Source organism: Pogona vitticeps, chromosome 1, assembly GCF_051106095.1.
Source record: "Pogona vitticeps strain Pit_001003342236 chromosome 1, PviZW2.1, whole genome shotgun sequence".
NCBI lineage: Eukaryota > Metazoa > Chordata > Lepidosauria > Squamata > Agamidae > Pogona > Pogona vitticeps.
In genome coordinates, this window is record NC_135783.1 from 190,986,587 (window position 1) to 191,003,647 (window position 17,061).

A 17,061-nucleotide genomic window follows, 5' to 3' on the forward strand; every position below is an offset into this window, starting at 1 on the left:
CAGAAATAATGAGGGGATGGGGAAGATAATCCCGTGACAGCCCCTGACAAACAAGATAACACTTCAAAACCATTCCAGAAAAATTCATTTATTGGTTTTGGGAAAGAGGCTAAATGGGTATCCTCAGCAGAGACAACGGCCTGGTTCAGCTCCAGCAGGAAGCCTGCCTTCTGATCCCTCGCATCCCCCTGGGGAAAAGGAAGCTTCAGACCCTGCAAGAGAAAGAGAGAGAAAAAAACAACTAAGGAGCGAGCTCGTCCACGGCCGTCAACCGGCTTCAACCCAGGCGTATCCACCGACCAATGTTCTGGCAACTTCATCCCAAAGTTCCGCCTGCCAGCATCCCCTGGCTTCCACCAGGAATATCCACCCATTCATCTCTTCCATCCATTTCTGAACCCAACCTCTGCCGGCTCCTGAATGCTTGGGTCACACTCACGCCCTGGCGACATCCCCACAGAACGCCAGCTCGCCCGCCCATTCACACACACATTTATACACACCAGCCATCCCCCGACACAAACCTTCACTCCACCAGCCATTCACACACATGCCCGGGCTTCCATCCACCGATATCCACCAAACTTCCGCCAGCTGGTTTCAGGAGGCTAAAGTCTCCCGGCTTCATCCGCCAACCTCTGCTGGCCTCCGCCTTGCGGCCTCAGCCAGCTTCCGCAAGGAGATTCCACCAGCTTCTGTCTGCCAGCGACCACCGAGTTCCCCCTGGTCCATAGCCGACATCAGCCAGCTTCAAGCCACGGATCTCCGCCAGTCTCAAGCTGTTAACTCACCAGCCCACATAGCAAAATCATCTGCTTTCGTGAGAGAAGTTGCCTTGGCCAGAAGGGCTGGGTCCTCTGCAGCCACTGCTGCTCTCTCTGCCGGGCTGCCCTCTGGCCACTAGCCTCCCTTCTGGTCTCCTGCCCTGCCCAGCAAGCCCCTTTTATCTGCCACCACAGAGGTGGGGCCCCTGTGAGGTCACAAAGACCCAGGTGAATGGGGTTGGGTTCCCAAGGCAGCAGCATCAGCACCCTTGGGATTGGCTGAGTCCTGAAGATGTCAGCAGTCCCTCTGATCAAATGATCCACCCACAAAAGCTTGCATTTTGCATGATTTAAAATATATATATTTAAAATTAGTGGCCTATAAATGTATCCCCTGTCACGAATCCCTGTGATTGATAAATCTCCCCGTGTTGGCCTTCTGAGAGGATTCTACGCTAGTTATCTTTCAGCATTTGCACCAAAAGGAACTTTCCTAAGCCCCGAATTGGGGGGGGGGGGATGAAAGTAATAAATGAATAAGGATGGGCACAGTCACACAATGCAGCCTTTGACTCTTTTGGGTTTTTGATTTTTTTGCTTTTTTGGACACTTTTTTCTTGCCCTTGCCATGAAAAAGATATTATAAGGAGCCCATTAAGAAAAAAACCTAAGTGTTTGAAACACATACCAGTATTTCAACACCATCCCTGCACTATCAAAGAGGCAGCTGTGTTTAAAAAACTCTCCCAGCCTTTGGAACTCCCTCCCACTGGAAGGCAGATTTGCCCCATCTTTGCTGTCATTCCACAAGCTGACGAAGACGTTGGTCTTCGGGCAAGCTTTCCCTTATGGATTGGCTGCCTGGGTCTTGAATGGACTGTTGTGCCTTATTGCTTTGGTGTTGCTTTTGTTTACTATTTTTATTGGAGTATTTATTCCTGTAAATTCCTTTTTCCAGCACCTTTTGAAGCGCAGTTGTCATGGACTGAACCTGCAACTTCCTGCATGCCAGACTTGCTGCCAGCCTATGAACTAAGTTGCTCCCGTCACATTCTCCATTGCTGATGCCCTCATGGGCCTTAGGAGGCCTTTGGTTATGGATGCCCGGCACCTATTATACGTAGGTGCCTGCATACTGGTGTTTGCTTAAGGTTTGAGTAACGTTTCCTGGTTAATTGAAAGGTGCCAAGGAGTGTGGGTCACATACCTGTCATGTGCCTGATTTGTGCAATCAGGATGTACTCCAGCACTTCATCAATCAGCTGCAGGTAGCCAAGTTCCTCATATCTTATGCAAGTGCCAATAGGATTCCAATTAAAATGTCTATAAATAGAAAGTGCTTCCTTTCTGTCTCCCTTTCAGCATTGAGCACATTGCTGCAAAGGTACTGCAGACAGTTGGGTAGACATCCGTTTCTCTCAGGCTGGACATACAGTAGGACCCCTGTATGTGCTGGATCAGTATCCACAGTTTCACTTATCTGTAGTCTGAAATTTTGAAAACAATTAAAAGAAAAAGAAAAAAATTGAAATAGGTATTTTCACAATGTATTTACCCAAACTGGCCACTACAGGGAGCCTAAGACCATACTAGGTATTGTTATCGTTGGAGAATACATAGCATGGTCTCTGGCTCCCTTGGTTGGCCAGTTCTGGTGATATAGGTGAAAGTACATATTCTTGGATTTTGCTCTTTTGCCATGCTAGTTATTATTATAGTGTTCACTATTATCCACAGTTTTCAGCATCTGTGAGGGGCTTGTAACCAATCACCCGTAGATATGGGGTTCCGACTGTGCTTTCTGATTCAGAAACTGTTTTCTAGTTCCAAAATCACTCCCTGTGGCAACATTTGTACGTACATAGTGTGTTATGCATACCCGTACAAATTGCTTCCTTACCAAAATGCTGAAATCAAGTCACAGCCAGCTGAACTCACACACCTGCTGACATGAGGGGAATACAGTGTTGCCTCCCAAGATGATGTTAATTCGTTCCGCGAAAAACGCTGTCTTGCGAAAACATTGTCTTGCGAAACACAGTTCCCCATTGGAATGCATTGAAATCTATTTGATGCGTTCCAATGGAAAAATTGTCGTCTTGTGGAAATTGTCCATAGAAAACATTGTCTTGTGAAATGCGGTTCCCCATTGGAATGCACTGAAATCTATTTAATGTGTTCCAATTGGGAAAAATCGTCATCTTGCGAAAATCGTCCATAGGAAACCATCGTCTTGCGAAGCGCAACAGTGATCAAAAAACTAATCGTCCCACGAAGCAATTGTCTTGCGAGGCACCACTGTACACTATAAAATTATGCAGAAAATGAATAAAGTGGATAGAGGGAAGCTCTTTTCCCTCTCACGCAATACCAGAACCAAGGGACATCCATTCCAATTGAGTGTTGGGAGAGTGAAAATAAAGTATTTCTTGACCCAGCGTGTTGTTAGTCTGTAGAACTCCTTGCCACAGGATGCAGTGATGGCATCTGGCCTAGATGCCTTTAAAAGGGGATTGCTGCTATTCAAATAAAATTGGGCCTTTGCTTCAGCTGTTGCGTCTATGCCTGATTCCTTGCCAGAGAATATTAGAACCAAGGTTTGGCCGGTAACAGTTATTGAAGAAGGTTGCTAATTATTGTATGTCACCCTTTGGAGTTCTGATGCATCTACTTGTGATGGATATTCCCATAGCAGGCTCTAGATTCTAGCATCTTGCCCTTGCAAGTAAGATTGTAGGAGTTGAATATGCTGCATGATACTAAGTTAAATCATTTGTCCATCTGGCTCAGTATGGTCTACAGTTGGTGGTTTCTTGGGTTTCAGACATGGCGGCTTTCCTAACTATTTGGGGAGTCTATTGGGATTTTTGTTTTCAAAACACAGTTTATTGTTGGGCTAAATTCTTTCAGTTGATATAAACTTGTGCTTTCAGTTAAGTGTTTTTAAAGTGACATCAACTCAGATGTTATTTGAAGTGATACCAGCATTTTGTGTATGTTCTTCAGTTGGGTTCAACTGTGCCTTTTGCTCTTAGGCAATAAAGCCTGAAAATGCCAGAGCGATTATACCAACCTTGATAGAGTATATGGCACTTAAGATCAATAGCAGCCATCAGCAACTTGTTGCCAAGCTCGTTTGTTTTTCAGATTCTCCTCCTCTTCATGGATATTATCAATGGCACTCATTTGGTCTTTCATGTTCTGCAGCATCCAATAGATGGGGTTGGAGAGCTTCTCCTGTTTATTAGCTTTGGAAGCAGAGCTTTTTCCGTGACACGCACTTGCTCCTTTGAATACTATTTGGCTTGTGTAATGGCTTCGGAATAATTTGCTTCTTCCATCAAGAAGGTCTGGTGTGGAGGAGGGGGCAGCTCACAATACACTTTATCTTTAGAAAGGAAGAGTATGGGGTTATGTTGACCTGTCTCTGTGTTAAAGTACACATTGGGCAAAGTCCTGTTGGCATGTCTTTGCTTGGCGTAACCCGGATCTGATGCTGGAAACATGTACAGTGGTGCCTCGCATAGCGAGGTTAATCCGTTCCGGATTAACCTTCGCTATAGCGAAACATCGCTAAACGGAATTTAAAAAGCCATAGTTCCTATGGCTTTAAAACTCACCGTTAAGCGATGTTCTTCCATAGCGCCGCCATTTTCGCGCCCTCGGTAAGCGAGGGCAGGGCGCGGACCTTCCGGCAGCCATCTTGGAACCGCCGATCAGCTGTTCTCCCCTGCTTCGTTATGCGATATTCGCTAAGCGAATCGCTTAGCGAATATCGCAAAGCGAAAAAACGCCATAGGGGCCATCGCTGAGCGAATGCTCCAGCGATGGCCCAGAGCCCCTCGTTAAGCGGTTTCATCGCTCAGCGAGGCGCTCGTTAAGCGAGGCACCACTGTAATTTACATTAATTGAAAGCTTCCTCTTTTTGGTTCCAAGGCTCCCCGGGTGGGGAAACCTTTAATAGTAAAAATTCCCCCACCACTGAGATTGGGACTGTTGCCAATGATCTGGTACCATTTGTTTTAGTATTAATGGCCCAACCCCCCCCCCCATCCTGAGGCGCTTGAAGACTCCCCAGGGCAAAAGGGAACCCAGGGGAGCATCAGAACCTAAAAGGAGGAGGATAGGAAGCTTTTAATTACTTTGGCTTAAATGCTTCCAGCACTCAATCAAGGTCCTGTCAGCACAAAGTTAACGCAACAGGATTTTGCCCATTGGGTGTAATAGTATTCACGGCAGAAGGAGGGCATTTTTGGACGGAAACACTCAAATGCTAGCATGTCTAGAACGGAGGTTTATCTCTGTTCCGTGGCAACTGAGTGGAAGTAATTGGTCAAGGCTTTTCTCTTTTGCAAAACCATTCTGCCACTCATTCAACCTCACAAGGGCTCCTGGTAATAGAAGATGGTTGACATTAGGCATCTGGGTCTCTTCTTTATCTGTTAGTTCAAAGGAAACCGTGCAGGGCTTAATACTTTTGGAATTGGGCTCTGAATTGGGAGTTGTCAACTTTTCCTCTATGGCAGGGAAGGCAGACTTTCCGTCTAAGGTTTGTTCCAAAGCAGACTTGGGGATACCTTTGTTTGCGAGCCGCTGCACTAAAGATGTGTCTATATAGGGGCTGAGGGTTAAAGGGATTTGTAATATTTGCATGTGCATTGTATAGAGACATGGTATAGAAAGTATTAAAACACATAAATTTTGGTGGCTGAAAAGGTCTGGCCATATGCTTCACTGAATTATCCCATGAAGTTCATGCAAGTTACAAATGTTTTCCAGACTTGGCAAGAAGGGAGCTCTCCAGCTGTGAAATAGTCAGGATCCCGTTAGCAGAGGAGAGCTTTTCATTGTGAGGAATGGAGCAAAATTCCATTTGTTATTCCAGATAAGCACTTACAGCAGCCTAAATGGAAGGTGCAAATCAACCCTTTAAGAAGAAGAAGAAGTGTAAACTGAACTTCACTTCACAGACCAGGCGGTTCGCTATTTGTGGAACAATGTGTTCTCTTTCTGAGGGTGTGTGGCTTATCGCAGTAGCAAACATTCCATTAGCAGCCTAGCTGTGATTAGGTCGACGGCACTGAGGCCTTCCCACATGACTGAGCAGAGCTGACTTCTTTTGCCTTGGTGCAGCAGGCCCCGACCGGCCCCTCCGGAGAAACAACCCTGTATATAATGAAGTGGATAACTTAACTAGGACAAGAGGAGTGGCATGGGAGGGAAGGGGGGAGAGACAGCAGGCAGGACTAGACCTCTTCTTAAATATCTCATGAGGAGCATGGAACAATTTAAAAAAGGACCCCAGTGTTTCATACATTGATAGGGGAAATTAAAGCCTTGCTAGGGTGTGTTGTTAGATTCGTTTCGATATCTGAAGGTGGGTCCTTGTAAAATTGCCAAGCCTTTAAAACGGAAGTTAACAATGTGGTATTCCGTTACCCCTGGCTCTTTGAGCTCTGCAGAGTCTCTAGTCTGTGATGCTTGCATAACTGTGTTCTACAGAATAGTGGTAACAAAAGCGGCTTCCTTCCCTCAGGAGAAAGTGATCTATCTATCTATCTATCTATCTATCTATCTATCTATCTATCTATCTATCTATCTATCTATCTATCTATCTATCTATCTATCTATCTATCTATCTATCTATCTATCTATCTATCTATCTATCTATCTATCTATCTATTTATTTATTTATTTATTCGATTTTTACCCCGCCCCTCTAGACAACGTTTACTCGGGGCGGCTAGTGCAGACTTCTGCTGTGCAGATGTGATAACCACTTCCATAAAAGAGTGTTCTGAACCACGCTGTACAAATGAGTGGTGACATTGCATTGCTGTCTTACGTTTTAAGGACAGGACTGGGGTTGGGGTATGTTTGAAGATGGGTTTGCTGCTAGAAAACTGTTCTCGAGTAAAAGAGGGCTGCTTTCAGTCTGCTTTTCTGGACTTGGAGGTCCCAAGGTTTCTTCATCCATTCTAGGAAGGGAGAATGTACCGTGAGCTTTAATGACTGGGAGCTCCATGATGCTGCTAATGGGCAGATTTTGCTGTGAATTCAAAGCTTGGTGGAGTACGTGCCTGTGAGATTGCAACAACAATTTTCAGTTAAATGTTGGTTTTTCCTCCATTGGTAATATCATAGCTAGCTCAGTATTGAGTAGAGTAGAGCCAGTTTAAGACATTCTTTGGAAAACCATCATGAAGTGTACAGCTTTGTAGATAAGGCAGATGATTCCTCTGCCGTCCAACATATTCTTTTATCAAAAGGTGTTTCTTGTAGTCCCTGTGTGTCAAAGGCAAATCAGACATTCAGATTTTTTTTCCGTCTTCACATCTTACTTTCGTACCTGCTGCTTCCTATTAGCCAGACATACAGGAGTCAAAGAAGGTTTCAAAATCTGGAAGATGGGGGGGGGGGGGACCTCTGGTTCTTTGAGTCTTGCTAGGTTTGCCATTGGGAGCTGTAAAATCTTTATTGAAGAACTTTCCTTGTGAAATACAACGTGCAGCTTCACTTCTGAAAGGTTTATTACTGAAAAAAGTATGGACAGTACTAGCTGAAGCATATTGGCTGTCTGCATGTTTCTAAAGGAAATAATTTTTGTTGGGAATGCTACTGTTTTGCAAAACAGGAGGCCGGTTCCCCTTAAGGCAGTAAGTTTGGATGACCCTACTCTTGGCTTAATAACTGAAAGATGTGCAGACAAAAGACTAGCCAGTGCAGTCCCTTTGCGTAAGCAGACAAAAAGCTGCCTGTTGTGTCCCACTTTGAGGATTATGGTCAGCAGCTTCAGTATAAACCAAGTTGCATTAACCATGGTCTAATGCACTTTATTAGTCTGACATAGCTAGCTATACCAGGGGTGTCAAACTCAAATTCATCGGGGGCCGCATCAGCAGTTTGGTCCCCATCAAAGGGCCGGTTGTATCTGTGCTGATGGCCTTGCAAGGACCCCATCCGACTTGGTGGGAAAAGGAAGGAAGAGAAAGTGTGTGTGTGTGTGTGTGTGCGTGTGTGTGTGTGTGTGTGTGTGTGTGTGTGTGTGTGTGTGTGTGTGTGTGTGTGTAGGAAGAGAAAGTGCCTGTGTGTGTGTGTGTGTGTGTGTGTGTGTGTGTGTGTGTGTGTGAGAAAGAGAGATACAGGAAGAGAATGTGTGTGTGTGTGTCTGTGTGTGTGTGTGTGTGTGAAGGAAGAGAAAGTGCCGGGGTCTCTGTGTGTGTGTGTGTGTTTCTGTGTGTGAGAGAGATACAGGAAGGAAGAGAACGTGTGTGTGTGTGTGTGTGTTGTGTGTGAAGGAAGAGAAAGTGCCGGGTTCTGTGTGTGTGAGAGAGAAAGAGAGAGAGAGAGACAGAGAGAGTTACAGGAAGGAAGAGAATGCGTATGTGTGTGTGAAGGAAGGGAAAGTGCCGGGGTCTGTGTGTGTGTGTGTGTGTGTGTGTGTGTGTGTGTGAGAGAGAGAGAGAGAGAGAGAGAGTTATTTAGTATATGCAACTCTGCTTGGATCTCGCAAAAAAACCCGCATTCTTCGGTCCTTTCAAATCCTCAGGCATTCCAATCGAGCAAGAGAGAGAACGGAACGTCAGGGAAGGGAAGGGAAGGGAAGGGAAGCGAGCAACCAGCCAGCCCTCCCTCTCTTCTCTCCGCGGCTGGGTCGAACGGCCGCCTCCGACGTTACCCAACCGGGCCGGCGCATCGCTCCGCGTTCCCTCTTCTCTCCCTCTCCTCAGGGCCGCGCTGGCCGCTGCCTCCCGCGTCCCCCCAGCATCTCCTCCCTCCGCCTCGGAGCCCGGCCAGGAACTCCCACCGCTCCCCTTCCCTTCCCTTCCCCTCGGGGCGACAGAGGCGGCGCGGAGCCCCCTCCTCGCGCGGCCTTGGGAACGGCTCTCGCCTCAGGCCGAGAGCGAGCGAGGAACAGGCACGGGAGGGAGGGAGGGAGGGAGGGGGAGCGGGGGGCGGAGGGAGAGGAAAGGAGTGACAGCGCCACAGCCAATCGGAAGGAGGACGTAGCCTTGTTAATTTGAGCCATTTTTTCAATGAATTTACTCCGTGCAGGCACGGAGTAAATTCATTGGAAAAAAAAGGGGGGGAGGCTGCAAGGCTGGCGGCGGCTCCGCGGGCCATCAGTCGAGGTCTGGGGGGCCGGATTTGGCCCGCGGGCCTTGCTTTTGACACCTGTGAGCTATACTTTTCTGATTTAGACAAAACAGCAAATGATAGTTTTTGGAAGATTTCCCAGTTTGTCTAGATGTGTGATTGGAGCTTAATTCTGTGCTTTGATTGATTGATTGATTGATTGATTGGATTTATACCCCACCCATCAAGACCAAAGTCTGCTCTGGGCGGCTAACAATAAGACATAAAAGTAAAAGCAATATAATAAAATAAAAAACAACAATGACAATATAATTCAAAATGGCAAAGGCATTAGGTGATGACAGGAGGGAGGCTTTAGGCCTAAGTTGGCTGTTAAAAACACCCAGCGATGGAGCCAGTCAGATCTCTGATGGCAGACTGTTCCACAGCCGAGGGGCCACTGTTGAGAAGGCCCCGTTTCTTGTTCTTTCTCTCCGGGCCTTCCTCAGTGTTAAGCCCCTCAGCCACCTGTTCTGGCTAGAGTGAACGATTTGGGTAGCTCTAGGTGGAAGGAGGCCTTCCGCTAGATATTGAGGTCCTGAACTGTTTAGGACTTCATATGTCATCATTAACACCTCAAAATCAATACGGAAATGAATGGGCAGCCAATGCAAGGCAGTTGGAGTGGGGGAAATATGCTGATATTTTCTCACCCTGGTGAGAAGTCTGGCTGCCGTGTTCTGCACCATTTGAAGCTTCCACATCAATCTCAAAGGCAGCCCCACATAGAGCACATTGCAGTAGTCTAATCTCAAGCGCATGGACCAGAGTGGTGAGGGCCCCAACATCAAGATAGGTACGGAGCTGGGCAGTCTGCCTGAGATGGAAATAGGCAGAGCAGACCACTGATGCCACCTGGGTTTCCATCGTAAGCGCTGGATCCAGATGGACCCCCAAGCTGCGAACCTCAGTCTTTGTGGTGAGAGTCACTCCCTCAAAAGAGAGGGAGTTCCCTAAACCACTGACATCGGGGTCACACACCCTCAGGACCTCCATCTTGCCCGGGTTCCACCTCAGTCCATTCTCCTGCATCCGTTCCAGTGCGGCTTCCAGGCAGTGCTGAAGGGATTAAACGGCGTCCGCTGTTGTTGAAACACATGAGAATTGGAACCTTGGGATATTAAGAATAAATCTGCCTTGCACTGATTCAGGCTACTGGTTCATCACTGTTGTCAACACTGATCAGCAGCAACTCTCCAGGTTTTCATGCTGTATCCTCTCCTGACCTGCAGATACAAGAAATTGAACCTGGGAGCTTCTACATGCAGAGCAGGGTTTGTGCCATTGAGCTGTGGCACTCCCAGTATTGATATCTCCTGGGAAATTTTATTCCTGTTTCATGACACCAGAAATAATGACTAGTATCTATCTGACAAGCTGTGTCTTTTTGGTGTACTGTACCCATAGATAGTTTTGCAGGTTGCCCTATAGGCAACGTCTTACTTGAAACATATGATTCATTACTAAGATTTACAAACAAAAGATGTGCTTTTTGTTCCTTGGGTTGAAGAGCATCTTATTACAGCATCTGTACTCAAGTTGCTCGTATTGATTGTGGTTTTCCTAGACATGTAGGCTCTGAAGAGAATGTTAAAGACTTTTTCTGCCTTTGTTTGCTACATTGCTTGTATGTATGTTTAAACAATTAATTCTAGGACCTCTTCAGTTAATCTCAAGCTATAAGAGGGACCGGAGAGTTTCTGAGGTATGCAGAACTTAGCTCATTTAGACAGCACATTGTACAGGGGTTTAGAAACATCCTAAACACCCATGCAGCTATTTGATTGTTATGTGATGTATTGTACATGTAGCTCTAAACTACTGTATTTTGTGGGCAAACTGGTTGATTGGCGTGACTGATCCCTGCACTGATGATTAAGGTTGAGAAATAATTTGGGCTTGTTTAACCATCTCAACAAAAGCAGAGTTTTCTTATGTCTTGAAGAAAAGTGCTTTTGCCACTGGAATTAGCACATTAGTAAGGTATAGGTGGTGCTCTCAAAGAATTAAGTATATCCTAAACTGTGTGCACATTTTAAAAAGTTAATGGGTAAAATGCAGTTGGGAAAAAAACATCATTGTGGTTGTCAGTGGAGAATATGTGTGTAAATAAGTGCATACGTTGGGTAAATGTGCAAAGTAATGTGCACATTAGGAAATACATGCATGGACTTTGTTATGGGAAGAAGAAAGTACAAAACAAATAGAGGAAGAAAATGCAGGTGAGGTTTAGAGGATTGCGATGGAAAAGAGGCAGAGCTTTCCACAAATTCCTACCAGTTTCAGTGTTCAGTAATGAGAAAAATAGTCACATTCAAAGAACAAGTTTTGCTATTGCATTTTAGATTCAAATCTCTACATCTAATGCAGTGGTTCTTAACCTTTGTTATTCGGATGTTTTTGAATTGCAACTCCCAGAAACCCCAGCCAGCACAGCTGGTGGTGAAGGCTTCTGGGAGTTGCAGTCCAAAACTCCTGAGTAACCCAAGGTTAAGAACCAGTGATCTAATGTCACAGCTTACAAAGTTTTGATAATGTGATAAATGTGAGTAGATAAATAGGTATCACCATAGTGGGAAGGTAACAGAGTTCCATGTCTAGTTGCGTTGGCCACGTGACCACAGAAACTATCTTCGGACATACGCCGGCTCTATGGCTTGGAGACAGGGATGAGCACCGCGCCCTAGAGTCGGACACGACTGGACTAAATGTCAAGGGGAACCTTTACCTTTACTTGCACAAATATTGAACTTGTGCTCTTCTCAATCCACTGCTAGTATGGCTGTGCAAGACTGGAAGCATTGGCTACCTTTTTCAAATAAACATGGCTTGTTTTGAGGGACAGAATGTACAGTTTGGTAATCATGGCTTGTTGAAAAAATCCAGCTTCAAATCTATATTTAATAGGCTTATTTAAACCGGCAACTGGACTGATACTTATGGTTCATTTTTAGATTAACTTCACAGCCTCTTATATGCTGTTATAACTCTTTACCACCTAAAGGAGGTAGGGGACATTGAATTATTCTTTGTAATATCTATTTCTAAGCTTTTTCATCAGGCCAAAGATAGCTGTTACCCCAAACTGGATAAGCTGCTTGTAGATGAGGCCACGTGTGTTAGATCCAAATAGATGCATGTCCAGTGGTGTTTTCTTGAGTACTGTATTTGTTTTGAAAACTGCATGTTCAGTCTTCTATTTCCTACTAGCATATGTGTGAAATTGACCTGGGTACTATTTAACACTGTGCTGAGGACACCGGATGCTGTGCTAAATCAAGAAGGAAAAGCACTGCATCTTTGATGTTGCAGTGCATTTCCTGTCTAGCATATTGGTTTGTCTGCTGAGCTCCCTGAACAGTGTCCAAGAGACAAAGAGTGCAGTTAGTGTTGCAGCTAATTTCTGGCTGTAATAGCCGCTCCTGATAGAGAATGCATAGAATGCCCGGCTTAATCCACCCTAAGTGGAGTTAACACATTGATTCATGAACATGAGCAGTTGCTTATTTGATCCAATGAATGATGTTGATTACGTTGCAATGTGGAGAGGCTGAGACAGCCTTTTAATTCAATTATGGAAGTTCATATCCTCCTAAGGCAAAGTTCTCTCCTTCTCAGTCAGTGGGAAACAAACGCTATTGGCCTTTTAGCAGGCTTTCAAAATGATTTCTACCAAGTGACTACCAAAGTGATGCCTCCCTCCCCCAGTGCACGCCTTTCCTGGCTGTAGAAAAAGAAATGTATTTTTCCCCATAGATAGCAGACGAAGCGAGCGGGCTCGCAGAGAGGAACAGAGCAATCTCTCCTTCCGCTGCCTCTCAATCTGCTTGCTCGCCTGCATGGAAATCATGGTCACCTTTGGCTACCAGAGAAATGCTCAAATCCATGAGGATTTTAAGACTGGCAGAAATGCCTTTTAATAACTGCCACTTAATGCCTCCAGTACTTAAGTTATTTTGCTTCTTTGGAAGTGGCAGAATTATTAAAAATGATAGAATAAAATACATAAAGAAAACCAAACTACTTAAATGCTGTAAGCCAAATGCTTACAAGATGTACTGTGTTTGGACAAAAACTCTCTCTCAAAAAAGAGAGTCTATTCTCTCACCTTCCAATTGCCATTATTGCCCCATTGTGCTAAAATCACTTTTGGTGGGCAAAGGAAAGGGGAGGAAGGCACACATTATTAGGTGGCAGCCATCTGTTTGAATGTTACATGGAGGCATGTGGGGGTAAATTAGCAATCAGTATGGGAAGTTCAAAAGAAAAAGAAAGCATCATTTTATGTGACATCAGTACTGTTGAGCCTGATGTTGGAAGTTTGGGGTCCTGGGCCATTAAGGTCTGATATTTGTGTGAGAAGGCAGGATGTGTGATGAGAGAAGGACCAACATTTCTGGGCCTTACAGTAGCCATTTGGAAGCCAGTGTGAGTCCATGGTTAGAGTCAGACTAACTTAAGGAAGAGGCAGGTTCATGCTTTCTGTCATCTTAGGCCAGTCACATCCCCACATCCTAACTTAGTTCACAGGCAGGGTTGTTGTAAGAAGAAAATAAGATCATCATCATCATCTGGGATCCATGTTGATCCTTTGGTCAGCCTTTAGAAACTGAACAGTTACCTCTGTGTAAAGGCTGTTTCTGTTATTCCCCACCCCACCCCAGTGTGCTTGTGGAATATATAACCTGGCACTAAGCAAAGCTAGATGATCGGTCTACTGAGCACGCATGGGCAGAGATCACTCCCAGCACTGCAGACCTGCTCGGTAAACAACTGGAGTTTTTAAAATCACATTTATATCCCCCATTTTGATATGGGGCTTTGGTGGCATTCCAGATGTCACTGTGTTTGGCTGTGTTTTGCAGCACGAAATGGGTCTGGCACATTCGCCAGGCCCTCGACGTGGGGCCCTTTTGAAAGGTGAAATCAGAGATTGGACCTTGGACATTCTCTATGCAAAGCAATTTCCTCTACCGTTGAACTTTGTTCCTTCCCTATAATTTATCAGATATATAAAAAAGAGTGCACATTGAGTGATTGACCTTTGGGTGATTAGAGCATGGTGTGCTTGGTGTTGCTCCGTGACTATTTTCATAGATATACTGGGTTAGTCTAAGCCCATAAATCTGTAATTCCTCGGCACCTTACCGTTGCAGTGTGACTCATTGTCTCCTATGGGTTACCTCTGACATTTACAAAAGCCTGTGAAAATGACTATTCTCAGTCATCTCTTGCTGTCTGAGTGCAGTAATTTGAGACATATTTTTTTCTCCTCGCGTATTGCTGCTGCTGATTGTTAACGGCAGAATTTGTACTGAGTGTCAATGAAGGGCCTGTTTGTCTGCATCTTTCACAAGCAGCTATCCAGTACACAGCACATACTTCTTTTTGTTTGACTGCTGAGTTGAAAGAGGTGCTTGCATCAGCTGTTGAAAGGTAGACAAAGGAGAGATCAGCTATCAGATTAAAGGTTTCAGAGCTGATCAGATAATTTTTACTCTATAATCAATTAATAATCTATGATTCATAATCTGTCATAATGTTTTTGCATGTGCATGTTTTTGTATTGCTGCTGCTGTTACCACTATTACTACTACTATTTCATAGCAGAACTGCAGGCAACCTCATGCTGACAAGAAGCAGGTATATTTATCTTGGAAGAGGGCTGAGCGTAGTTAATACTTGAATGGGAGATCAGGGATCTCTAGGTAGGATCAAGAAGGAATCCCACCTGAAACTCTGGAGAGCCACTGCCAGTCAGAGATTGCAGTGCCGGGCTAGATGGACCAGTCTAATTCAGAGCAAGTTAGCTTCTCCTTTGCTCCTAAATCATACGTATGACATTAACATCATGATTGCTTCAGTGTTCCTCATGTCACAGGGAGATTTCTCTCTCTTCTTAAATATTTTTCACTTCCATCAAAGATATGATAGTCCTTTATGTTGTGTCACTTATTCCTTGTTCCCAATTATTAAATATATAGGGTTGGGTTTTTTTTTTAAGAGGCAGTTTTCGTCTGTACCTGACTTGCCCTTTTTAAACAATCATAGGTGTCCTTTTTTATGTTTCCATAACATCCATGTTTAAGAGTCGGTTGCCTGCTAAAGGATTCATTAATTCAACAGCTTTGAAGCGGAGGGAACTGATGTCCTGAAATAATCTGGTTTCCCCATGGAGATGCACTGCTAGGGAGCAGCCTAAGTGAATTAATTAGCCTTTTTATTGTGTTTTGAAGGTCAGTAATTGCACAGCTCTGGCAGCCTGCTGGAGGTGAGGGTGCTCCGAGGGGCCAAGGGGAGGCGATGCCACTCCCGCGGCTAAGTTCTTAAGAGTGTTCCTTGAGAAGCCCATTGGCTGAACACAAGGAAGAGCCATCCAGCATCAAGTCCATTGGCTCAAGACGAGCAATTGCATGCCTTCCCGATCTGGCATGGAGACTCTCCAGATTACCTGGAGCAACATTTGAGGACTCGTGGAAGACTGCAGAAGAGGGGAGGGGAGAGGGAATCTGTTTGGTTACCTGACTCCAGGTGAGCAGTGTTCCGCCACTGCTTACCTGCATATTTCTAGCAATGTGAGGAGGGTGTGCCTTAGCTGTTTCCCCTCTCTGTCATTTCTCGTTTTTCTTGTAGAGAGTGGTAGGTCTGCAGAGACCCCTGTGCTTGCATGTAGGGTCCGTCCATGTCTGGGGACTTCCTCTCCATGTCCACTATTTCTCTTTGGAGAAAGTGATAAAAAGGAGGGAGGAGGAGCATCTGAGTGGGGCTATGGCTGCTGGCACTCATTGCTATCTTGAACGTGACAGGAGGGCAGGGGGACCAAACACAAAGGGTGGGAGTCGGGCTCATTGGGCTGGGATGTCTCTTTTGGCTCTCATCCCCCTCAGTAACTGTCAACACAACACAGCCAGCCACGCTGTACTGTTAGGGAGGTGGAGTGAGGTCACCCTTTTCTCTTACAGTCCTGGCTGCGTGAGGAGTTCCTTAGGGACTGAGGGGTGTGGGCTGTTGTCCTGGACTCTGTTAGAAACATCACACAGTTGCTGATGAAACCCAGTATAATTTTTGGGACATATAAATCCTTAATGTTTATCTGAAGGACATTACAAAAACTGGAAGGTAGGTAGCCTCCCTCACCTCACTGCCCAGTTATTAGAGTTTCAGCCAACAGAGAAGAAGGTAAACTGCCTGGAAAACCTTAATCTTTTCCCAGGTTTTTGTCAAGAAGGCAGGGAAAGGGCACCCATGGGAACAGTTATTAGATTTTCAGTTATTAAAAACAACACAGGCACATGTAGGTAGTTATTCCACTGAGTTTGCCAGTTGGCCTGATGATTCACTTTTTTCTCTTAACTATACTGGCATTCTTGCTTTGCATGGTGTGTTTCTGTGGACGGGCCTGATTGTGTTTCAGATAGATAATTCTGGCTTCGTTTATGAGACATGTGCGCTACCTTCTAGAGAATATATAATCTCTGTTGCTTTGGTATTACATCAATTTCCCTTTTGGTCTGTTTTGTAACCATGAGACAATAGTAAGTATTTAGTAGCCAATGTGTAGGTTTCTAGATTAGCGCAAAACACCGGAGAAGCACCAAAGGCTTTGGTGGGCAGAGGCATGATTTTGAAGGAGGGTCAATGGATGAGCCTTGTTGAACCCTTTTCTGCCTTCCAGTTTTATCTCTGTATTTCCCTCCCTAGTTGCTTTCCTATGCTAGTATTTGTGTTGGTGGTCAAGGTCAGGGTTATGTTCCTTTATCCCACTCCTACCCTCCCTTTCTCGCTCTTCTTCCCTAGGTCTCACCTGAGCAACGATCTGCTTTCCAGGTTTAGTGATATTGCCAAAGTCTAGCTCATTCCACAGATAGTACTGTATGTGCTAGCATCTGCCTTGTGGCCTCCTTCATCTCTGGTGGTGGGATTTAGTAAAATAAACCTAGAAAGTAGGGTTGTTGTTGTCTTTCAGAGCAAGCATGAAGAGACACGGCTTTGGGGAGGTCACAAGCGGGCTGTTTCTTTGCCGTTTCCACAGCAAGAGCTCCAACTGCACAAAAGGCAAAATGTTGTTGTTGAGTTTGAAGAACCTCAGTCAGAGCTGCTGGCGTGGAAATAGAAATAGCTTGCTATAGAGGTTAGGATGTAATGTGCTCTATGTGGGGCT

General features: G+C 45.1%; 1 protein-coding gene and 1 long non-coding RNA gene across 11 annotated transcripts in view; one reads left to right on the forward strand and one right to left on the reverse strand.

Moving 5' to 3' along the window:
• Positions 1 to 17,061, forward strand: part of HIBCH (3-hydroxyisobutyryl-CoA hydrolase) — a 78,218-nt gene that overhangs the window by 25,870 nt on the left and 35,287 nt on the right. The gene's annotated exons all lie outside the window — the stretch shown is intronic.
• LOC144589236 (uncharacterized) lies at positions 74 to 6,290 on the reverse strand. Its single transcript, XR_013545248.1, has 2 exons — positions 1,972 to 6,290; positions 74 to 212 (listed from the first exon to the last, which is right to left on the reverse strand). It is a non-coding gene; the product is annotated as an uncharacterized LOC144589236 (long non-coding RNA).